Below are 25,355 nucleotides of genomic sequence, written 5' to 3'. Positions count from 1 at the left end.
AGTTCTCAGCGGACACAACATCTTTGTATGTGGTGCTGAGGATCGAACCTGGGCCGCACGCATGCCAGGGGAGCACGCTACTGCTTGAGCCACATCCCCAGCTCAGGTCAAAAATTCTTTCACCAGGCTTTTGGATACTCAAAGAGGTTTAAGTTTAGGCTCAATAATAATGAAGGAAGGACTTTGCTCTGAATTCCTATTCCTCTTACTCAAGTGAATGAATGTGATGTCCTTGTCTAACACTGCAACCACTGCATGAGTTGGCATTCTCCTAATTTAAACTTGATGAACAGCTGAAATCAGATTGCTCATACAATTCAATTATGCTATCAAAGACACAAGCAGTTCCCTCTCAATTCATGACAGGGTCTGCAAATGGAAAAAAAATGGATGTGTCTCAAAGGGATGATCAAGGCTTCAGAAACAGTGATTACAAGTATTGTGCTGAGTGCTAGCAATGCTCAATCAACAAAGGACTTAAAGGATAATCAAGTTAATGTTCATCTATATTGTCACCATGTTTTCCTTCTTATTTGTTTTTAAATTTTATTATTTTGTTCTGGAAAACATTTTACAAGTACTTTAAAAGTATGTATGTTCTCCAATTTTTCAGGTATGGGACCTGTATATATGCACATTGGTTCATGCATATTAACTGTGTTGTTCAAACTGTCGACATCTTTTACAAATTTTGTGATGCTTCAACATCAAATAACTTCAAAAGATGAACTGAAATCCCCTAGCAAATATGTTACATTTGTAAGTTTCTCCCTAGAGTCCTGAGTTTAGCTTTATGTATTTTGAGGCTTAGAATTAATAAATCTTCTGAGTTAATCTTTTTCCCTTAACATATATTTTGTCTGTTATTAACCTGACTACCTTAGCTTCTTTTAAAAAAGATTTTGTCTCGCTTTATCGAGGTATTTTTACTATTCTAAAATTCCCATGTTTACTGTTTGCCTGGAACATCTTGTTTAAATATTTTCATGTTCTCATAGTTTAGGTATGTTTCTTATAAAAAATCATAAAGTTATATTTTAAAATTATTTTTGACACCCCCTCCTTTTTTTGGTACTGGGAATTGAACTCAGGGGCACTCAACCACTGAGACAAATCCCCAGCCCTATTTTGTATTTTATTTATAGACAGGGTCTCACTGAGTTACTTAGTGCCTCGATAACTTGCTGAGGTGGGCTTTTAACTATCCATCCTCCTGTCTCAGCCTCCCAAGCTACTGGGATTACAGGGTGCATGCCATGGCACCCAGAGCAACCCCTTTCTTTTGACTGTCACTTATATTTATCAGGATTACTAGCTATGTTTGAACTTGACAGGGCTTTTCATTTTTCTCTCTTTCTTAAAGAAATATTTATTTTTTAGTTGTAGTTGGACACAATACCTTTATTTCACTTATTTATTTTTATGTAGTGCTGAGGATCGAACCCAGGGTCTCGCACCTGCAAGGCGAGCGCTCTACTGCTGAGTCACAACCCCAGCCCTCATTATTCTCTTTTCCACTATTTAAAAAAAAAATTTTTTTTTTGTGGTTGTAGATGGACAGCAGACCTTTATTTTTATGTGGTGCTAAGGATCAAACCCAGAGCCTCACACATGCTAGGCAAGCACTCTGCCACTGAGCTACAGCCCCAACTCCCCCAAACTTATTTTTTATTCGTTAATTTTCTAAGTTCCATTTTTCCCTATGCTTATCTGGAAGTTGTATATATGCTATTTCCTTTCTTACAGTAGTTATTCTTAAAATTTTATTGCTGGCTGAGCCAGCTGGAAGTTAATTGATATCATACTTCCCATTCTAAACAACTCAAGGACAGAGATATGGATGCTTCTCCAACTTTATCCACAAAGGAATCACCCAGGGACTGTTAAAATGTAGGTTCCAATTCAGCAAGTAGATGATACTGACATTCTATATTTCAAAGCTCTTGAGTGATACAACGCCACTGAGAAGCAAGGCCTTTTACTTCAATTATACCTCTTTAGGCGGACACGATGCAAAACCCGGGATTTTAATTGTCTCCAAGTTCTATCATTACATATTATTATTTTATAAGGCCAGTGTTCATTTAGAGCTACAGATATGTTTACTAATTTCTTTGCTCACCTTTTTTTCCTCACATCTCAGAAATTCCTTCTGGGATTATTTTCTTTATTCTTCAAGTTCCTTAAACAAAGCTCTGCTAAATGGTGAATTTTATTTCATCCTCATTCATAAAAGACAATATTACATTTAATAGTGTGGGGCAGGTTGTCTGAGTTTAAATCCCCAATATGCCAGGGATTGTGGACCTTAGGAAATTCACATTAACTTTCTTAGTTCTTTGTTTTCTAATCTGTAAAAATGAGGATAATAATAATACCTAGATTAAAGGACTTTTATGAGGATTTAGTAACTAATATACTCGTAGAACTGTCTGGCCCGGCATAATTCTAAGCAAGTGTTAATTATTACCATTAGAGAATTCTAGGTTATCAGTTATTTTCTCTCATCACTTTGGAAATATCATTTCAATTTTTCTAGGTCCTATTATTGCTATTAGGAAGTCTACTCTTTGTCAGTATTAATCAGAATAGCTGGGTTATGCTTCACAAATAAACAATTCATGAAATCTCTGTAGTTTAATGTATCAGTTTATTTCTTGCTCAACTTACATTTTCTACGAGTCAGAAGGGTTCTTTCCCTCAAAAGCCACCCAGGGACCCACACTTTCAAAGGGTCAGTCTTGACATATGCTTCATAATAGCTCAGATGAGAAAAAGGGAATGAGAATTTTTGTTTGTTTTTGGTGGCACACTAGGAATTGAATAGTGCTCTACCACTGAGCTCCATCCCCAGCCTACTTTTATTTTGAGACATGATCTCAGTAAGTTGCCGAGGCTGACCTTGAACTTGTGATCCTCCTGTCTCAGCTTCCTAATTCATTGGGATCATAGATGTATATCATATAAGCAGCTCTGGGTTATTTCTTTATATCAATAATCTGATTTATTAATTCTCTCTCAAAGGTATCTAAGCTACTGTTCAATACAATCTACTGAGTTTTCTTTTCAATACTGATTTTTATTTCTAAAAGTTCCATTTGATTCTTTTTCAAATATTTGTGGTAACTTAAAATTGTATTTCTTTAAATAGTTCCTGAAATTCCTAATGTCTGAATTCCTTGGGATTCTAAATTTGCTGTTCATTATGAAATATTTTTTCCCATGAAAGGGTGTTAGATTTTTTCAAATGCTTTTCAATGACTATTAAGATGATCATATGGTTTCCCTTTATTAATAAGATTATTATTATGTTAAGTGATGTTTGTTGAATCAACTGTAAATTCCTGGGATAAGTCTCACTAGGCACAGGACTTACAACCTCTTTCATATAGCATTGAATTAAACTTGCCATTGTTTTTTTGAGAATTTTTGTGACCATGTTCATAAAGAATATTCATCTGTAGTTTTTTTCCACTGTGTTTTCTGTTTTTGATATCAGGGAATCAATGCCCTCAAAGATGAATCACTAAATGTTTCCTCTTCTAGTTTGTAGAAGAGTTTGTGAAGAATTGGTATTAAATCTTCTCGAATATCTAATGGAAAAACAGCCAGTGAAGGCTTTGGTCCTGAACTTTTCTTTATGGGTCTTTAAAATTTAAATTACTAATTAAATCCCTAATTTTATGGATCTCTTCAGTATCTCTATTTCTTCTTGGCCAGTATAATTAAAGATGTGTCAGATTTTGTTGATCTTTTCAAAGAACAAACTTTTATTTGTTGATTTTTCTGTTTTTCTATTCTCTCATTTCTTTCCATTCTAGTTCTTATTTTCTTTCTTTTAATTGCTTTGGATTTAGATTTCTCTTATTTATTAATTTATTTATTAATTTTTTTGGTCCTGGGAATTGAATCCAGGGCAGGACCTCCTGTGTGCCAAGCATGTACTCTATTACTGAGTTGTAACCCAGCCTCGTTTTTCAAGGTAAAAGATCAGGTTACTGATTTTTTTTTTTTTTTTTTTTTGGTGGTGCTGGGGATTGAACCTGGAGCTTTGTGCATGCTAGGCAAGCACTCTTACCACCTGAGCAATTTCCACAGCAGGTTACTGATTTTTAAAAATCTTCCTTCATTTTCAATGTAGGCACGTTCAACTACAAAATCTCCTCTAAACACTGCTTTTACCACATCCCATAAACTGTGGTATGCTGTGCTTTCCTTTCCTCTAATCTCAAAGTATTTTCTAATATCCCTTGTGATTTCTGCCTCACCCATTGATTATATTAAGAAAGTATTAATCTCCACCTATTTGTGAAATTCTCAAATTTTCCTCTATCATTATTTCTAACTGCATTTCATTGCACTTGGAGAACATACTTTGTATGATTTTGGTCTTTTCAGTTTTATTGAGACTTGCTTTATGGATTGTCTTGAAGAATATTCCACACACATTTGAGAAGAATGCATGTTCTACTGTTAGGTTAGTTTGGTTTCTGGTGTTGTTAGAGTCCTCTGTTCCTTGTTGATCTTTTGTCTAGATGATTTTTTTATTTTTTTTTTTTTTGGGTATTGGGGATTGAACTAAGGGGCACTTAACCACTGAACCACATCCCTACCCCTTTTTATATTGAGTCTCACCAAGTTGCCAAGGCTGGCTTTGAACCTGAGATCCTCCTGCCTTCGCCTCCCAAGTCACTGTGATTACAGGTATGCACCACCATGCCCAGCTGATCTTCGTTCTTAGACTATTATTGTTGACTTTTCAAATTTTTCCTTGAATTTGACACTTTTTACTTTAGTCACTTTTTACTGTAGTCACTCTATGTTATGTTCAACAGCACACCAGAACCTTTACTCCTAGCTAACTGTAGCTTAATACCCACTGAACAACTTCTCTTTGTCCCTCTCTTCCTCGTGCTGTCCCCACCACTCTACTTTAAACTTCTATGAGACCAACTTTTTACATTCCATATGTGAGTGAGACTATGTGGCATTTGTCTTTCTGTGCCTGGCTTATTTCATCTAATGTAATGATCTCCAGTTCCATTCATTACTTCAATATAAGATCATAACATCTGGAAAATGACAATGTAACTTCCTTTTTTTCTAATTTGGATTCCCTTTATTTCTTTCTGTTATCTTGCTCTGGCAAAGATTTTCAGAATAAAAGCGGTGAAAGTGAGCAACGTTGTCCTGTTCCAGATGTTAGAGAGAAAGCTTTCAGCTGTTCTCCATTCATAACATCATAGTGTTATTTTAGCTGCTGGCTTATTATATATGCTCCTTATTATGTTAAAATATACTCCTTCCATACCTAATTGTTTACATTTTTTATCATGAAGGCATGTGGAATTATATCAAATGCCTTTTATACATCAATTGAGACTATCACATAGTTTATGTCTTTCCTTCTGTTGATAAGCTAGATCACATTTGTTGATTTGTGTATGATGAACCATCTTTGCATCCCCAGGATGAATTTTCCTTAAGATAAATAATCTTTTTAATGTGCTATTGTGTTTGGTTTGCTAATATTTTGTTGAGAATTTCTGCATCTGTGTTCATCAAGGATATTGGTCTATAGCTTTCTTTCTTATGTCCTTATTTGGTTTTGTTGTCATTTGTGCCCTTGTTCTGGCCTTATAGAGTGAGTTTGGAAGAATTCCCTTCTCTTCAATTCTTTGGAATAGTTTAAGAAGAATTAGTATTACTTCCTTAAGTATTTGGGAGAACTCAGCAGTGAAGCCATCTGATCTTCTTAGACTTACCTTGATGGGAGACTTTTTATTATTGATTATATGTTGTCACTTATTGTTCAGATTTTCTATTAGCTCATGACTCAATTTTGAAAGAGTGTATGTGTACATTTCTTCTAGATTATCAAATTTTTGGTGTAAAGTTTTTTGTGATAATCTTTAATATCCCTTGTATTTCTATAGTGTCAGTTGTAAATTTTCCCTTTTCATTCCTGATTTTTATTATCTGAGTCTTCTTTCTTTCCCTTTTTTTTTTCCCAGTCTAGATAAAAGTGGTAATTCTGTTTACATTTTGAAAAGCCAGGTCTTCATTTCATTATCTCTTACATTATTTTAGTCTAAATTTAATTTATTTCTGCTCTGATCTTTATTCTTTTATTGATTTTTTTTTTTTTTGTTTTCACTTGTTCTTGTTTCTCTAGCTTCTTGAGATGCAAGGATAAGTTTGAGATGTATTTCCTGATGACGGCTATAACCTTTCTTCCTCACTCTGCTTGAGCTATATCCTATGTGTTTTAGTATGTTGTATTTCCATTTCATTTGTTTGAAGAAATCTTTCAATTTCCTTCTTGACTTCTTCCTTGATCCATGTGCTTTTCAAGAGAAGTCTATTTAATTTTTATGTATTTGTATATTTTCTAAATATTTTTGGCACTGATTTCCAGTTTTGCTGTAGTGTAGTCAGAAAAAGATACCCGATATGATTTCACTTTTTAAAAATTTTTGGAGATTGTTTTTATGGCATATTATATGATCTATCTTTTCCTTTATTTCTGAAGGAAAATGTTAGAGAAATTCTTGGCCCAGATCCTTTTTAAAAATTTCCTGCATCTTGAACACATCATCCTACTGCCTCTCGTTTCTAATCAGAAGGAAGATGTTCATCTTTTTGAGGAACCCTTGTGTATGAGTCACTTTTCTTTTTCACTTTCCAGACTGTCTTTGGGTTTCCTTTTGACAGTTTGATCATGATGTGTCTAAATTCTTTTAGGTTTATCCTCCTTCAAGTTTGTTAATCTTCTTGGATATGTAAATTCATTAATTTCATCAAATTTGAGAAGTTTTCTGTCATTTCTTCGAATATTCTTTCTGTTCCCTTTTCTCCCTCTTATGGAACTCTCAGTGCGTTTTGCAAATGATACACTGACAGTGCTCTACAGACCCCCAAGTCTCTGTTCATTTTCTTCATTTTTATTTCTGGTCCCCAAACCATATAATCTTAATTGTCTTCTGTCTTCAAGTGTATTAATTCATTCACTCTTTTTTTTTTCTTGCTTAAATCTGTATTGAACCTCTCTTGTGAATTTCTCATTTCAGTTATTGAATTTTAAAACTACAGAATTTCAATTACTATACATGTGCACATAAATGTACACACACACACACACAATATATATATATGACAGACAAGGCTGGACACCAAGAAATAGCAGGAAGCAAGTTTATTTGCTATAGCCAGGTTCAAAAGAGGGACTTTTCGCCATCATCAAATTATCCTTCTGGGGCTGGGGATGTGGCTCAAGCGGTAGCGTGCTCACCTGGCATGCCTGCGGCCTGGGTTCCATTCTCAGCACCACATACAAACAAAGATGTTGTGTCCGCCGAAAACTAAAGAATAAATATTTTTAAAAAAATTCTCTCTCTCTCTCTCTGTCTCTTTAAAAAAAATTATCCTTCTGAACCCCGAGTTCAGAAAGTTTTAGACTTTTATACCTAGGGTATAAGGGGAGGGGCTCAGAGGCTCACAATCTGAAGAAGTTCATACAAAAGCGGCTTTTTCACTATTCTGGGCACCCAATTCAGGCCAAGGACACTCTGAGAATCAGTGTCTGGGAAAGGGAAAGTCCCCCTCTCCTTTCTTCCTGGCTCCACAGGACCTGACTAAAGTCCTTTGAGATGCAAACACCTCTCTGAAGCTCCAGACCCAGGCTGGAGGCCTTAGTACACTGTTTCTGCCAACACACCCTCCACCTGAAAACTCTGTTGTAGAAATTCTTACTGCTAGTCTAAGAACAATTATGGTGAGGGTCTCTGGAGAGGCTTAGTTATGGCAAGGGTATTCTGGGTGGGAGTATCTGGCCTGCTTCAATATAAGTATTTATAACTATATAGGTCTGTATGCATACACATATACATATATTCTGTCTTTTTATTGATATTTTCCATTTGAGGACACAGCATTCTCATATTTCCTTTACTTATTTAGACACAGTTTCTTTCAGTTATTTGAACATCTTTAAAATAGATGATTAAAGTCCAAAACATAAGGAAAAGCCAATGAGCACAAATGAACTTTGTAATACAATCTAGTAGCAGAAGTCTTAAGAGAATAACAGAAAAGTCATATGCTTTCTTTTCAACTTTAAGAAAATGTCACTTGGAATCAAATGAGTGAGAATATCCTTCTGGAGCTCTGGACTGGCTCTCAGGACACCTGGGTTGTCTTCCAAGCCACCCCCTGACCTTCTGTAGGATTCTGAAAAAGCCAACAAGAATCTGTCTTTCAATGAAAATGCTTAATTTCATCTTTAACTCATACATGCCCTATCAAATTTACGTTTTTAGGAAATATTCTTTCCTGAATTATGCAGAAAGATTTGTAGGATAGCAAAACTGAAAGTAGGGAGAGTAAATGGGAAGTTACTTTAAGAGTTTAAGTGAAAGCTGATGGCAATGACCTGGACTAGAGGGAAACAGGATGGCTTGAGATAAAATACAGGGGGTATAAAAGATGTGATTTAGTGTTAGACGCCAAAAAAGGGGAAAGGGAGCAAAATGATCTCAAAGCTCTAGTTTGATTGGGTGGTTGGTGGTACTATTTATTAAGATGGAAAAATATGTTGGGGGAAGAGAGAGGTTTAAAGGAGAAAAAACACAAGAGGTCTACTTTATTGATTGATTGACTGATTGATTTTTGGTACTAAGGACTTAACCCAGGGATGCTTAACCCTGAGCTACATCCCCAGCCCTTTTTATTTTTTTATTATTATTTTTATTTTGAGACAGAGACACGCTAAGTTGCTGAGGCTGGCCTTGAACTGCAGTCCTCCTGATTCAGTCTCCTCAGCCCCTGGGATTACAGGCCTGTGCCACCACAGCAGGCAAGCTCTACTTTAGACAGATACATAAGACACGTAAGCAGAGCTGCCATGTAGATAATTGAAACTCAAGATGGTGGAGATAAAGATTTAGAAGTCAAGATGATATCAAATCTATGGCAGTGGCTGAGATCACCCCAAAAAAAAAATACTTTAAAGAGAGAAGAGATAAGGGTTCCCTTCTGACCCTTGAGGAATCCCAAGATTTAGAGACCAGGTAGACAGGAATTAACAAGGAAAGTGTACTTAAAGAACAGCTACTGAGGCAGGAAAAAGACAGCTGGAATGGCTGGCTGTGCTGAACACTCCTCAGAGAACAAGTTCAATAACAGAGACATGCCCACCTAATTTAGGTGACAGTCGTTTTGCAAGTGGTATCTCAGTGCAGTTGAGGGGGATGGTACAGAAGCCAAACTGTGGTGAGTTGGAGAGTAAACAGAGGTGAGAACTAAGAGACACTGCATATCAATGACTCTTTCTTAGAACATTTTCTCCCCTTGGCTTCAGAGACACACTGTACTTCCCTGGGTCTCCAGCCCGTCTAGCTGCCCGTTCTTGGTCACCTTCACTGGTGTTGAGGTTCTTTATAACTCAGGCCATCCTACTTGGCCCTTCCTCTCTTCTGCCTAAGGACATTAGTTAGCACAGTTAGGCCAACAACTCCCAGACTGTACACTGGACCTTTGTCTCAAATCTCTCCAAATTTGCTTATTCGATTTCTTATTCAACATCTCAAAATCAAATTCAATATTCCTCTCCCACATCTGCTTCTTCCAGTGCTCTAGATTCTCCATAAATTCTTCCTTGTTTTCCCAGTAGTTCAGGACAGTCATCTGGGAGTCACACTTCATGTTTTTCTCCCATCATATACCACAACCAATCTAATAGATAGTCCTGTCCATTTTACATCCAAATATGTCTTACTTATTGACTTTATAGACTATGTGCTAGGCACTCAAATGTCCCTTATAGACATAACCTTTCTCACTAAGATTCAGAAGTACCCAATAGGGTAGGTATTATTCCCATCTTGAAACTGAGGCTCAAAGAGGTGAACTAACTTATGTTGTTACAGTAACATGGAAAGCAAATGGCATAGAGGGAAGTGGTTTAATACAAATATGCCTGCCTCCCGGCAGCCTTTGATCCCCTACATTCCCTTTCTGAGACGAGTCCCTTCAGGAATAAAATGAACCTAATATTTCCTAACTTCAGACAGTCATAAAAATCAGGAATAAACTGTAAGGTACATATTCCAATGCCTAGTAAAGGGAATAAATGCAAGAGGTGCTAAGTCCCTTATATTCTCTCACTCCTTCCTCCATACTGTTTCTGGAGCCAGTCAAGTGATATCAGGATTATACGAATGAACAAAGACTGTTCCTTGCATTCAAGAAGCAAATAATCTATTGAAGGAGACAAAAAAAAAACATGCAAAAAATAATGAGATAATAATGTAAGACAGAGAACTAAGCATTAAATTTCATGACAGAGGGCTGGGGTTGTGGCTCAATGGCAGAGCACTTGCCTCATACTTGTGAGGCACTGGGTTCAATCCTTAGCACCACATAGAAATAAATAAATTTAAAAAAGGTATCATGTCCATCTACAATTAAAAAGAAGACTCTAATATGGAAAGGAAAATTACATGCTCAGAGTCAATAATGAAGGCAACCCTGATTTTAAGAGGTGCTTATTATTTCCCACATCAAACTGTTCTTACTACCATAGTTTCCTTGTTAAATTTTCCAATGGATAAAGGAAAATCTTGAGCCCATTATTAAGACCAAATGCCCTTTAACGATGGCAGAGCCATCATTAAACTGTCTATCTACCTTTACAGGGGAGGAGACCAAGCCCCAGACTTTGACCCACATGAGACAAAAATATCTCAGATGCTGGGGTGTGCTTTGAGAATATCACTTTTGTCCAAATGGGTCTAATGACATCAATCACATTTTCCTAGCTCACATTCTCAGCTGTAGCTGCTGGTACTGACGAACATCACCATTCCTGAGTCCAAAGTTTTCTTTGATTAAAAACCCACAGAGAACACCAGTATTAATATGCCCACCAGTACTTATATGCCCACTAAGTCTAGGGCTTAGATAAAAGTTTTATTCTCTAGAACTTGTTCAATGAAAACCAATTTGACTTTATGTGAAAGAAATGTGATACAAAGTTTGCCTCATCGTTCAGCAGAGATTCTGGATAATAGTATCATAGAATGTTAGAGCTGTCAGGAAACCTGGAGATAATTTGATGTTACTTTACTAATGAGAGCATAGAAGCCCAAAGAAAGGAAAAATTTCAAGATCAAAGGGACCCTACACAAGAGGAAAGATCGTTAAGATAGCTAGCAGACCTTAGGAGTCTCTGAGTGTCATGAAAATGAGGAAAAAGGAAAACTAATAGCACCTGTAATGGTTTTGGGTACTAATCAAGAAACCTAAAATATTATCCAAAGTCATCTCAAACTGTGACTCAACAGTCCCATTTCTCAAATGCTCCAGATGGTCATTCAATAAGCACTTATTGTGTACCAACTATGCATTTTGCAACATTGCAGGGTGCAGAATGCAATGACATAAAACATAGCCACTGACCCCAAGAAGTCTACAATGCAGCTAAGGACTTAATAAATAATGAATTTCTATGCAAATAAAGTTACTATGAATGGTCAAGAGATGGCAAGCAAGATGGTACAGCTTGTAAGTGTTCTGAAATCAGAAGAGCTTAGAAAGATCCAAGAGCAAGGAGTAGAGTGAGAAGACATCACGGAGGAAATTAGAACTTGGACAGGATAGTCATTTGGCTAGGAAAGAAGATGGAGAAGTCCCTTCAGACTTGACCAGAGCAGAAAACCTACATTTATACATCTCCTCATTGATGAAGAGGAGATCTAATCAGAGAAGGCACAATAGAAGATGAGATTGGAAGCAACAGCGAATACTGAAAAATGCACATCATTAATCTGTTTTATTATTCAATTCTGCCACCTACTAGTTGTATGGCTTCGAATAAGTTATTTAATTTCTATAGAAACAGGAATAATACCCTTCACACTATTGTAAGAATGCTAAAGTAAACACGGGTAAGTACCTAAAAGAGACCAGTGATATAGTAAGTGGACAAGAAATGGCTGGGCATTTTTGCTGTTCTTGTTAATTTTATGTTTGAAATTAAATGTGTGAAGGAAAGTCCTAGGTCAAGAAAATGTTGGAGAAATGATAATGAAGTTAGTTAAGTCCTGAACAAACAGGACAGCTAAAAGCAAAATTTTCACTGGCAGGAGGTGGATGAAAAGAGGTTTGGTATAGGCAGTGGTTCTCAAACGCAGGTCCATATCTCTGTCTGGTAACTGATAACTATAGACGAAGTGACAATTGAGGTCCCTTCCAATTCTAAGAATTTCTGATTAAGAACAATAAGAATTGTTGTATACTATAGGAAAATAGTTTTCTCATCTATCACTAAGAACTTTTTGTTTGAAGGGAATAGTTTATTTTTTTAAAAATTACCCTATGCTGATCATGATGACCACTATGTAAACAATAATGGCTTTTTTCTAGGGTATTAACAATGTGGCATTTTTGTATACAGAAATGTTTCAATAGGACCAAGAACATTAGAGAATAAAGATCTTAGATGAAAACAGACAGTAAAACTCTAGTGTTCTAACTCACAGAATTAATGTAAACCCCCTCTGACTTAGTAGCACTGTGTCAAGAACTTTTTAACCATCAAAGTAATCCAACCGACTTCCCCAAGGGGCAGAAATATGAGAGAGAGAAAGAGGAAAAAACTCTGAGATACACATGTTCAAAGCCTTTATAAACACACAAGAGAAATTAAGAAAAGACATGAAGAGTGACAGTTCCAAGTCAAAACTTAGGTATCCTGACTTCTAACCTAGTACCTTCCTGTATAATAAAGGACAAGTGCATGAAAAAAGGAAACTATAAAATAATACCTATATCACAGGATTATAAAAGTCTCAAGGCTGGAGAGTGGCAAAGGATATATCTTCTCTAAAACTTCTTCCTTTCTTCTCCTTCTCCTTTTGGTTAGAACAACTTGGCAAAATAAAATTCTGGTTTATTGTTCAACAATATTGTTTCATATATACATCAAAGAGGCCAAAAAAAGTAAATAAACAGCAACTTTATAGATAAAATTTTTTAAAAAAATTTTCTATTTGGCCTTTTTAACCAACTACTTATAGGACATACCAACCCGACTACTTGATAAGACATACACAAAAAAGTTACTAGAATGCTTGGAATAAGACTTTGTTGTCATTGTTGTTGTTTTTGATTTTTTTTTTTTTACAGTTTTTTTTTTCTTTTTTCTGAGATTACAGGGGCTGGGGATGTGGCTGAGTGGTACCACGGAGGTGGTAGCAGTGGAAAAGGCACTGGACTCAGAAACAATGCAAAGATGGCTTTTCAAAGCTGCCAGGGCGGGAGGGCTCTACAACTTCTCATGCAGGTCTCTATCCAATTCATTTATAAATATCTTTCGTAACAAGATAGTTTCTACTTCTACGTCAGCACTTCAGAAAGTCCTTCCTTACACCATACTTGGCAAAAAAAGAGTTACCATAGCAGGGCTGAGACTGCTATCCTCAAAAAGACTTGTTTGCAAGATTGGCCTCGGCTGGTATCTGGGAACCTGGATTTCTGGAAGGTTAACACCATTCTCAGAATTCAAAGGAGTGGCTCCCTGTGCCTGCACTGTATATAAACAATGGTTTATGTAGAACTCATGCTTTCCTTCTGGGAATCTGAAATTTCCGTATGTACTAGGCAGGCGTTGCCTACATGATCAGCCTACAGCAAAAATTTTGGGCACGGAGTCTCTACTGGGCTTCCCTGATAGACAACATTTAAACTTGTCACAACTTGTTCCTGTGTGATGCCACCAGAGCAGGACTCTTGGAAGCCTACCCGTGGTTTTCTCCAAACTTTGCCCCATGCACCTTTGCCCCTTGTTGATTTTGCTTTGTATCCACTCACTGAATAAACATAATTACGAGCATGATGATATGCTAGGTCCTGGGTGTCCTTCTATCGAGCCATCAATCCAGGGGCTGCCTTGAGGGTTCCATAGTGAGCCAAATTCTGTCTTCGTCAGTTTCTACCCAGTGGTCCTTCAGTTTCATACCTTAGAACAAATATTACATTTAATGACAAACCAATAAGCTCATGAAGAAAAGTGATATAGAAAAGCTCCATAGAGGAAATAATACTTGAGTTGGGCCTTGGAAAGAATGAATGACTCACAGACGAGTGGGAAAATAGATTACAAATCAATTTATTTTGATATTCAAGTACAAAGTTTGAATATAGAAGAAGGTCAAAGATTGGGGTGCAGGGAAGACATAGTGATAGAATGAGGGTAAATTAGGTAGCTACTGAGAAAAATGTTTCCAGGGATCTTGACTCTACTTTTCAAACACAGTTAGAAATCATCAATTCAATTATAAAACCTTCCTCACCCCAGAAATGTAGAGAACACATTCTTTGAGTCTGTAACAAAGGACAGGATTGCCTTCTCAAGCACTCTTTCAGAATTCTTGCAATTTGTCAGAAGAAATAAAAGTAATAAAAGAAATAAAAATAAATTAAAGGAAGCCAAAAGCTCAAATATCTAAAATGAACAACTTAATAATGTGCACTAAAATTAGGAATACCAAAAAAGCATATCCTTTCAGTTACCTTTTTATTGTAGAAATGTAAAATATGTGGAACAATAGCTCGTTCCTTCAGAAACCAACAGAAGGAAATTACTTATTCCATTTTCCTTTCAAGCAGCTATGTGATCAGATATTATAGGCATACTTGTAGCATTGTTTTAGATAAGACAATTGTGGTACGTAAATAAAAGGCACATTTCACTTATTATTCAACTAGCATTTTTTAAGAATTTATATGGAAAGCACCAGGCTAACAGTGCAGATTGACCTTTGACTAAATGTTGTTGTCCACTGTCTAAAAAAAGCTCTAAATTCTCAACTCCAGATGTGGTGAAATTCTTTCATCAGTGAAAATACATTAATAGATGATGCTATTTGCTTTCTTCACACTACTTAATGATATTCTCTCCCCCCCCCACCAAATTATCAGCATTCAAATTTTGTTTTTATGTTAAATTCAGACTAAGTGATTTGGGTGTGTGTAGGATTTCAGCTTGACATGACTAAAGCCATCTAAAGCCATAACTTCCATGAGTACTCCTGAATGCCCTGATGGGTTTTCCCTGCAGTTTTCCTGGCATGTTATAAATAAACAAAACCATTAGAGTGATATGTGAAGCATTACAAATGGACCCTAGTGCAGTTTATGCCAGAAATATGCCTGAAGTCATTGATGTTAGGGTGAGATGAGCCAGGTTCATTCCAACTTGGATGAATTCACTTGTCCTGACTATATAAATGCCCCTTCTTCTAGCTCAAATTATGAGGCTCTACTGATTTTGCTGCCAGCTAGGGCCATGCTTCTGTCAGTAATGCCTAGTAAGTTGCACTCTGTGAAAATCTAGATCCATCTGCGTCTTTCTTCAGCTTGGGAATGGTTCTCATACACTGGGACAAGGTTATCCTCATCCATAATGGTGATAATAATCATATCTACCTCATAGGATTATTGTGAAGGTAAAATATATGAAAGCATGTATCTACAATAGAGTCTAGCAAATACTAAATACTCAGGGAATGTTGGATATTCATATTACCAGTGACATGCTCTTTTAAGGCACTAACTCATTCACTGTTTTAAAAACAATGTGGCTTAGCCGGGTGTGGTAGCATATGCCTATAATCCCACCATCTTGGGAGGGAGGCTGAGGCAGGAGGATCTTGAGTTCAAAGCCAGCCTTAGCAAAAGTGAGGCATTAAGTAACTCACTGAGACCCTGTCTCTAAATAAAATATAAAATAGGGCTGGGGATGTGGCTCAGTGGCAGAGTACCCCTGAGTTCAATCCCTGATACCCCAAAAAAACAAACAAACAAACAGAAAACAATGTGGCTTAATGTTACAAATAGGCATTATATGTGCTTTGGAGGAAAAAAATTTTAAAAGGATTTATGTATTCCTAATGAGATTTTAAAGAAATGGAAAGCCTCTCTCTACTTGCCAAACACAGAAGAAAACATTGCTGATAATTCATATTACATAAGGAATTTTTTATTAGGGAAAACAGAAAAAGTGGCATTTCTTTTCAAATATGGCCTGGAAGATTTAATTTTTTCATTTTAAGAATACTGGAAGGCTAAAATGAAAACAAACTTGCAGCATCCACAGATAAATGTGGACTGCAGGTTATTTCATTATTCTACTACAATAGCAGGGCATCTTTTCATTATATGCCTCCACCTGTGCTAGGTATTAAAAACTACATATCATATCATAATTGATATCATTCATTAATTATGCCCGAAGTAATTTTCCTTCAAATAGAATAAGAGATTTCTCATCATGTTACCTAAGTATTTAATGTAACTGTTTTCCTGTGATATCAGATCTACTTCTTTGGAATACAGGAAGCTCTGGGGTATGTGATTGTGTCCCCATCAGCTAATTTTGATATGGAATGAAGCACAGAAAGACACTGGACTAAAAATAAGACCTGGATTTCCAGCCAAGCTCATAAACCATATCTTGCCAGAACTTGAAAAGTCATTTCAGTCTAGGTCTCAGTTTTTTTCATTTATCAACTGAAAAAGCATCCAGTGGTGACCTGTTGGGAGGAGACTGGAATAACTGATGGTTCATATTTAGTAAGCTGTGAAGTATTAAACAGATGTGCAATAACGTAATTAATTTAAAATTAGTAAGATTTTTATGTTCTAGTGGAAAAACAATAAACTAGTATACAAAGAAATGATTATCAACACTCACAAGTATTATGCAGGAAAAAGGCTTTACCAGATATAGATGGTGTGAGATGACCCAGAGAGGGTACATAGGATGGGAAAGGCAGGGCCCCTCTGTTCCTGAGCAGGAACTCTAGCACTTAGATATCTGACAAACTCCCAGGTCTTCCTTCTGAGTCACTTCTGCTCCTCCCTTTCCTGTATCCAGCACTAAATACCAGTGTTCCTCGCAGGAGAGCCTTGATTAAGAAAGTACATTCAGACAGATAGTCCAGTCATAGCCTGCCCATCCAGCCTGTTCTCCACCAACTACCTCTCTCACAATTGATCATTTTGTTATTTTTTATGTATTCTTCCAGTGTTTCTTTTTTAAAATATAAATGAATGTATAACACTAATGTTTCTCTGGGGTTTTTCTAATATTATAAATAATATGGACGTTGTTGCTGATACTCAACCAAGAGGCAGAAATGATATCTTAAGCCTACACAAGGAACTAAAATCGGGTCACAAAACAAAAATTCTGGAACTAATGACTAATTTGAATATAAAAACTGGACAAACAATAACACCTGAGATGGAAGAGATGATGAAAATAAGACTATGAAAGGATAAAGAAATTGGTGGAAGTTGGACTTTATGCCATTTGTAATTTTCAAATTTTAAAGGTTTCAATATAAAAATAAAAACAGAATGTATAACTTTCAAATTAATGGACAGGAAAAATGGGGATCTACAAGTTGGTAGAAGGCAGGAAAGAAAAGAAATGATGAATAGTAAATGCACACTAGTGAGTATTATATGAATGGCAGAAATTAATCAACAAGGCATTAACTATAATAAATGTAAAATTTCAATTAGGACAAATATTGTCAGATCAATTTTTACTTTATTTAAGTGCTGTTTATAAGAGATACATTTAAAACACATTAACATAGGAAGGCTGAAGGAATGGAAAAGAAGTATCAGACAAGATTATAAAATAGAATTAAAGGCAAATAGAATTGATGGAGGAATAAAGAGAGTCATTCGATGTAGTTAGTGGGAGCAATCTACCAAGAAAATAAAACTACTTGGAAACATCTATGGCCCTAATTCATGGTTTCAAAATACATGAAGCAAAGTTGACAGACTTGCAAGGAAAAACTGACACCTCTACAATTGAGATGGTGGGTTTTAACGAACCTCTCTAGATAATTAGTAGATTGAGAAGAAGGAAATGAGTAAGTATGTGAAAATTTATATATAATTTGCAAACTTAATTCAACAAATGACTAAGATACCAACAATTAAAGAACATGTGCATCTTAAACACAGAGGGAGCATTTTTAAAAATCAATCAATCCAAGGCTATCAAGCAAGCCTCGACAAATTTCAAAGATTCAATCTTTGACACTAAATTAGAAATCAGTAAGAAAAGTTGTTCAATATTCTGTCCTTTGGTTAAAGATGACAGGATGACACAAATACTTAAATCAGTTACCTCTGGAAATCTAACAATAATATATGAAAAAGGTTGCTTTGTTGCTTTTTTAAAGGCATAATTCTACAAGTACAAATAAAAAATAGGAAAAAAAAATGGCATTCCCAAATGTTGGGTGCTGGAAATGGAAGGAGTAGTGATTTAACAGAGGATTTGGGAAAGCTGAATACTAAGTCAGGAGCAGGGAAAGCAGAGTAGTTTTTGCTTTCTGCGAGGGTCTCCGGCAGTGATTGACATGCACAGGTGAGCAGACAGATCAAGTATTAGAAAGCACGTAGGCCTCACTGTCCTCTCCACCACTACAGCTGGCTGGGCACCATTCCCCTGGGCCCGTCACACATGCAAGAAGTTGAATCTCTGAAGAGGTTAAAAAGAGGTGATTTTGGGCCCAGAGACTACTAAGCACATTTGAAGATAGGGATACTGAACTGAAAACTTGTTGGATACAGGAAAAGTTTACTTTCTGTCTGTTGAGAAACCCTAGCCCATGCCATAATGAAATTCCAGAATGCTAAGAGCTCTGACTCTACCCTCTCAAGATGAACAGTTGGAGTGTCTTCTGAGCTGTTTAAGAAAAAAAAAAATAAGATACTAACATATTGATAAGGTCTACTGGATCTCCTGAGAGTGAAGCTCAGAATAGACAAACTCTATCTAAAAACACACAGAGCTTTCAATTATCCTTTGGTGCCCTGTCTTTACCCTTGAACACACAGTTGAGAATAACATACCTTTTAATAGATACTACTCAACTAAACACAAAGATTAAACCCATAAATAGGAAAAGAAGCAACCTGGAAAAATGGAGACTAAGTAGAGAAATTAAAATTTTAAAGATTATTGTTAATATCCTCCGAAAGATAATGGAGCTATTTATAGAAAACAGGATAAGAGAATAGTGTAAGAAAAATAAAGGGGCCTGGGGATGTGGCTCAAGCGGTAGTGCGCTCGCCTGGCATGCGTGCGGCCCGGGTTCGATCCTCAGCACCACATACCAACAAAGATGTTGTGTCCGCCAAGAACTAAAAAAATAAATATTAAAAATTCTCTCTCTCTCTCTGTCTCTCTCTGTCTCTCTCTGTCTCTCTCTCTCTCTCTCTCTCACACACACACACACACACCTCTAAAAAAAATTGAGAAGCTCAGGAGGAAACTTTAGCATTTACGGTCAACTGAATTTTTTTTTTTAACAAGGGTGTCAAAAGTCAATAGAGAAAAAAAGAGAATTTCCAACAAATGATGCTGAGATGGCTGTACAGCCACATGCAAAAGAACCACTTTAGACCACAACCTCATATTGTGTACAGAAACTGACTCAAAGTGGACCAAAGGCCTTATATTTGTAAAAGGTAAATCTATAAAATTCTTAAAAGAAAATAGCCTAAACCCTGCTGGCCTTGGATTGGACAACTGATCTGACCTCAAAAACACAATCAACAAAGAAAAAAAATAACTAGGACTTCATCAAAATTAAAAACTTTTGTGATTCAAGATAATACCAATAAAGTAAAAATTTAACTCATACAATGGCAAAAATACCTGCAAATTATGTATTCAATAAAGGTTTGGTGTCAAGAAAAGATGAAGAACTCTTATAACTTAATATTTCATAGATAATCCAATTAAAATGGTCAAAAGATTTGTGCAGATATTTCTTCCAAGAACGTATACATATAACTAATGTCACTTGAAAAGATTCAACTTCATTAAAAAACCATCTGGGAAATACAAATCAAAATTGAGGTACCAATTCATGCCCAGCAGGATGATTATAACAAAAAAAAAATAAGTGTTGGTAAAGATGTGGAGAAGTGGGGGTGGAAAACCCTCAAAGATTGCTAGAGGAAATGTAAAATGATGATGTGGAGAAAGTTTGGCAGTCTCTTAAAGGGTTAAACACAGAGTTCCCATATTAGTCAACATCCCATTCCACTCAAGAAAATTTAAAGCACATGTTAATACAACCACTTATGCACAAATGTTTCCAGCAGCCTTATTTATAAAATCCAAAAGTAGAAAGCCAAATGTCCATCAGCTGATCAATGGATAAACAGAATGTGATATATTCCTAGGATGGAATGTCATTAAGAAACAAAGTGCAACCCAGTACTGATATGGCTATAAAATGTTGAAAACATGCTAAGGGAAAGAAGCCAATCACAGGAGACCACATACTGCAAAACCCCATCTACATGAAGTATCCAGAAGGCAACTCTGTGGAGAGAAGGCACATTAGTGGTTGCCCAGGGCTTGGAAGGTCAGGGAAAAAGGAGGTGAGATTGCTAATGGCTTATGTTGGTGTGAAGAAAGTATTTCAAAATCCAATTGTGGTGGTGTTTCACAACCCTGTGGATATACTAAAAAGCAGTGCACTTTAAATGTGAAAGAAATCTCACAGGCAAAAAAAAATATATCACAGGAAGGAAACTCAACTGGAAGATTGGAAGAAATGTTATTGAGAAACCCTCTCTAAGAAGACAAAAAAAATGGATTTTTTTTTTATTCTTCCAAGGATGGTGTCTAGAGGCATTCAGAATGGGTTAGCATTTGACACACCATCTTAGGCTTTCCTCCACTACAGCCTTTAACAAAATGAGGCTGTCCAGAACTCCTGGTAACAGAATTATGTACATGTAGACCAAGAAGGTTGGGAAACTGGCCAAAATTTGCACATGGCCCGTGCCCTAGTAGACTACAAGGGGTTTGTGCTGTGAGACCTAAAGTTTTTGTGAGATTTTGTAAAATGTAAAAAATATGTCAAAAGGACCTATGGTGTTTCCATGTATGCTAAATGTGTCCATGACAGGATCAAGCATGTGTTCCTCATTGAGAAGCAGAAAATTGTTGTGAAAGTGTTGATGGCACAAGCACAGAATCAGAAAGCTAAATTTTAAAAATGAAGCTTCTTTGAATAAGAAAAAATGGCAGAAAAATTCAGAGATGGAAGGTAGAAATAAAAAATAAATGAGAAAATTAACAGATCAATTCAGAAAGTTCAACCTCCAAATAATAGTTATGGAAAGAGAGAACAGAGGACTATGGACTGAGAATCAACAATAAAAGAATTCAAGAAAATGTCCCAGAATTGGAGGAACTGTTTTCTAGATTGAAAAGTGTCCCAGAAAGCAAGCAAAATAGCTAAAAATAGATTCTCATCAAGATTCATCAATTTAAGTTTCAGAAGAGCAAGCCAACAAGAAAATTCTAAATGCTGTCAAGGAAAGGAGTGGGAACAGATCACATTAAGATCAGGTAAGAGAAGAATAATACAAGTGGAAGAAATGATTTACAGTAGAGGGGGTAGAGAGAGAAGAGGGGAGGGGAGGGGAGGGGAGGGGAGGGGAGGGGAGGGGAGGGGAGGGGAGGGGGGATAGTAGAGAATAGGATAGACAGCTGAATACATCAGACACTAGAATGGCAATATGTAAATCAATGGAAGTGTAACTGATGTGATACAGCAATCTGTATACGGGGTAAAAATGGGAGTTCATAGCCCACTTGAATCAAACTGTGAAATATGATATATTAAGAACTGTGTAATGTTTTGAACTACCAACAATTAAAAAAAATTTTTTAAAAAAAAAGATCAGGTATCAAAGTGGCTTCGCAGGAGCAATACTGCAAGCCAAAATTGAGCAATGTCCTCAACATTCTAAGAAAAAATTACTTTCAACCTAAAATTCTAGAGCCAGAAAACCAACAGTTAAGTTCTAGGGTGGTATAAAAATGTCCAGATATGAAAGGTAGAACTTTAAATGTTCCTGTAAGATATTAAGTGGAAAGTGAACATGAAACACATTTACTACATCTAAGTCCAAATTTTAATTTGAAAAAGGTAAAGAATGCTTGAGAAATGCTTATGTGACACACAGGGAGGAGTCTGAGAGCTTTTGCAGGAAAAGAACAAGGAAACTGGATGATACCTACAGAGAAGCAGGGGAGTCAAGAAGCTTTTCCTTCTTCATTTTCCTTCTTCTCCTTCTCCTTCTGGGTTACTGTTTAAGATAAGGGATCTTGGAGTTTATGATATGCAAATGAAAATGGTTATTGAGTAGAAAAGAAGAAACTGATACTATTTGGTATACCCACTCCATGAGTTTTATAAGCCTTCCTTTACAGCAGTATAAAAGCTTCCTAAAGAGCCAAATAAATACCAAATTTTTGACAATTTTCTGGACACCATCAGTACCAACTGCAATCAGAGCCGTGAACTGGATCTGTGTGTTGTCATACAAACTTTGCTCTTCTAAATCTGCAAAGACCGTGAAGTGATCTATCTAGGATGTTAGTACTGATAGTGCTTGAAGGGCTGAGAGGAGGCAATCACTGTACAAGTATTGTCTTAGAAAATACATCAATTCTCTCAGTGCTCTAGGCTCAAGCTATGATTGTGGCTGTGATTCTTGGTATTTTTATTGTGTATCAGAAGCTCTAAGCAAAGTTTATCATCTTCAACCTAATACATAAGCCATCCAAGCTCTCCAATGTTAGCTGTGGAAAGGACTGCAGATATCATCTTGTCCAATATTCTCAGTGTGAAGCTGAAGAATCTAAGGGCCTGAAAGGAACAGTGATTTTTCTAAGTTTAATGAAGATTAAAAATTCTTTTAAATGGTTTGAAATCAATAATGTTGGAATCAGATTTTTTAAATCATAATTCTTTTATTACTTAGGAAAAAAATAGGGGCCACTGATGTAGCTCAGTGGAGTTCTTGCCTAATAAGTGTGAGGCTCTGGGTTGGATTCCCAGTAAAACACACACACACACACACACACACACACACACAGTAAAACACAAACAAAAAGGCATCAAAACTAGAACTCAGAACTCCAAGTTCAATTCTATTACATTGTCTCTGCCTTGCCTTTCATCAATTACAACACATTTTTATACTTGCTACTTCTTGGACACATTCCTGATATATTATTATGCTGGTGTATATTACAGAGGCTATGGTGAGTCAGTTGATCAGTGGGTCAAATAAAGCACCAATGATTTTGGCAGAAGCGAGTCATTTTTGCTAAGGCCCGACAGAAAGCCTGAGGATATGTGAAAGTAGCTCATAGCACCAGCAGGCAGCACAGAAAAACCTGCATTCCTCATTATTATGTGAAATAAATGTACCTTCCTACTGTTTAGTAAAAATGGCATTCTGATCTCAACTTGAAAATCTTAATAATAATGACCCCCCCACAGAAACAAAATGTTCAGTTATAAAAATTATTAAGGTATTCAGCTCTTCACAGGTATTCTGCCCTTTGTAAGATGCTCTGCAGGATACAAGGTTAGAGATGATGTCTGCCATCAGGGGACTTTCAATACTTCATCGAATTAGAGTGACATATATGCTTTCTTTATACAGGAAAAGGCTCTAGAAGTTATATGATTGTTCCATTTTGCAAATGGCAAGGCTGAAGACAGGAAAATCAAGTGGCAAGGTGGTGACCCAGCTCATGTTAGAACACAAGTCGGCAGACTTCCTAATGACTGCTCTTACTGCACCCGCTGCATCCACCCACCCATGAGTAATTTTAGTGTTTCAATCCTCTGCAAAGAATTTGAGAGCACTTTCCAGCACATACAACAGGAAAAAAAAATGAAAAGTAAATTATTGATGGTGTTAAGGCAAGGAAAACAGCAGATGCAGCAGAAAATAATGAAGCCAGAAGAGCAGTACAGATGTAAGCCTAAAGATCCTGTGTACAGTTGCTAAAGATGGACAATAAATTTGGCACTCGTCTTCTGTACAGCAAAGCAAGGGAGGGAAACTAATCAGACTTGTCTCTTCATTAAACAGAAACAGGCAAGTTAGTTGGGAGAAGCCTCTCTGTTCCTCATAAGAAGAATTTCTCCCAGATATTTCTCCTTTTCTTATAAAAAAGGAACATACACATGATATGTGGATATCCCAAATAATTTTACAAAAATAACAATCTGGGCTGGGGATGTGGCTCAAGTGGTAGCGCGCTTGCCTGACATGCGTGCGGCCCGGGTTCGATCCTCAGCACCACATACAAACAAAGATGTTGTGTCCGCCGAGAACTAAAAAATAAATATTAAAAATTCTCTCTCTCTCTCTCTCTCCCTCTTAAAAAATAACAATCTAACAGACGCTTATTTGAAGTATTCTTCTAGTGATGTCAAGTGTATTTATTATAGTAGTTCAACAAAGAGATATAAATAATACAGACTAGAGAGAAACAGAGGTTCCATAGAAGACTTGGCCTTTGAGGATGGAAGGAATTTCACAAGGAATGTCTACCTACCTGCCAGAAAGAGTTGAAACAATAAAATCAAAAATCCCTTTCCTATCACTGAATGACTTGGGTTAAATAAAACATGGACACCACTCATTCTGTTTCTTTTACCTTACTAAAATCTGTGTACCTCTCCTAGGGAAATGTGAAACCCAATTTAACAAAGCTCATGAAGAGGTTCTTGAACAGAACTGCTCTGCATTTTGAAAGTATCTACCGTGCCGCCCTCTGTGTTGATGGGACTTTAGCATGTCTATTTTCATATTCTACATGCTACAAATATTCTGATATATCTATACAAATGTGGTTATATATCTATACAAGTGTGGTTAGTGTAGAGAAGGGGAATTATTTGGATTGGAAAACTCAGTAGCTAGGCAGATATGAAGCCCAATAAAATTCATCCAGATTTTCTTCCAATGCTGCCAAGAGTTTTGGTGAATATAATTCATGCCATACAGCTTGATTAGATTCCCCCACCCCTGAATCTTTTTTTCTAAAACAACTGGCTCCAATTAACCCTGTTTTCCTAAGAGAGGTTTTGTTTATTTTTACTTCTTATGTTGAAACAGCTGCTTTCATTTTTTTAAAACTAAAATGTAGGGTTTTTTTTTTTAAAGTGCAGTTTTAGATTTACAGAAAAACTGCAAAGAGAGCAGAGTTTCCACAATCCCCAAACTCAGCTTCCCCTATTGGCATCTTAAATTAGTACAGTACATTTATTATAATTAATGAACAAATCTTGATTCATTATTAACTGAAGTGCATACTTTATTCAGAGATCCTTACTTTTTTTCCCCTTTTACTGATATATAATTCATATGAGTCACTCTTTTAAAAGTGTGTAATTCAGTGGGTTTAGTATATTTATCACTTTCTAATTCTA

At 36.4% G+C, this 25,355-nt stretch overlaps 1 protein-coding gene and 1 pseudogene across 1 annotated transcript in view; one reads left to right on the top strand and one right to left on the bottom strand.

Annotated features, from left to right (window-relative positions):
* Window positions 1–25,355, bottom strand: part of Syn2 (synapsin II) — a 146,279-nt gene that overhangs the window by 74,049 nt on the left and 46,875 nt on the right. The window lies entirely within an intron of this gene.
* Window positions 20,747–21,105, top strand: LOC113178816 (large ribosomal subunit protein eL34 pseudogene; annotated as a pseudogene).

The sequence above is a fragment of the Urocitellus parryii genome, chromosome 16 (genome assembly GCF_045843805.1).
Source record: "Urocitellus parryii isolate mUroPar1 chromosome 16, mUroPar1.hap1, whole genome shotgun sequence".
Lineage (NCBI taxonomy): Eukaryota > Metazoa > Chordata > Mammalia > Rodentia > Sciuridae > Urocitellus > Urocitellus parryii.
The sequence above is the reverse complement of the archived record's forward strand: the minus strand, read 5'-3'. Positions and strand labels throughout refer to the sequence as shown.